Here is an 869-nt window from a genome sequence, read left to right as displayed (position 1 = left end):
TTGGGTTCAATCCTGCTACCAGCGCGCGCTGTTTTTGGCGCGCCACGGCTAGAGGCTCGATATCGGCACTCGCGAGGCAGTTGCCGGCGTTGCCTATGTTAATGCATGGGAGGTGTCTTACAGGTGTGCGGCGTAAACACATAGAATATTGTGAATGGCACATGCGCAAAACGCCAGCCAAGGCAGTCAAATATACTGCCTCGGGCCGCCGGATACATTGTTATAGCTAGGGATCAAAATTTCCGAAAAAAAAAAGGTTTTCCGAAAAAACCCGGGTTTTTTCCCGTTTTTTCGGAAAAATTGAGAAAAATTGGTTTCATTTAAAATTTCCGGAAAAATGGTTTTGACGAAATAAACTGGTTTTTTTCCTGAAAAAATTGAAAAATTGAATGAAAAATATGGTTTTTTTTTCTAAAGAACTGAAAAAGTAATGTATATACATTATATAGTGGAAACAATCTAATAAATAATGATAGTTGATAATCATATTATTACATGCATAATATTATATATACCATACCTAACTTAGAGTCTCTAGTGGATAAATCTAGAGGATTCTATACTTCATTTATGAATAATTATAAATTTGTAATATTAACAACTAAAATACTAACTATTAAGTATTTACTAATTAGATATTTCTTATTTATTTATTGATATTATTTTATATTTAGTATATTTTACTATCAACTCAATAAGTTCGAAAATATAAAAACTATCAAATAGTTACTAGTCATCACTCACCACTCACCAGTCACTGTAATATAATTTATAAACCTATATCAGCCAGTTACTATATACCTTTATTAGTTATTAGTAATTACAAATATAAATAGACAATATATTATTAGGTATACGAATTTTTTAAA

This window comes from Acyrthosiphon pisum, chromosome A1 (assembly GCF_005508785.2).
Source record: "Acyrthosiphon pisum isolate AL4f chromosome A1, pea_aphid_22Mar2018_4r6ur, whole genome shotgun sequence".
NCBI classification, from domain to species: Eukaryota; Metazoa; Arthropoda; class Insecta; order Hemiptera; family Aphididae; genus Acyrthosiphon; species Acyrthosiphon pisum.
The sequence above is the reverse complement of the archived record's forward strand: the minus strand, read 5'-3'. Positions refer to the sequence as shown.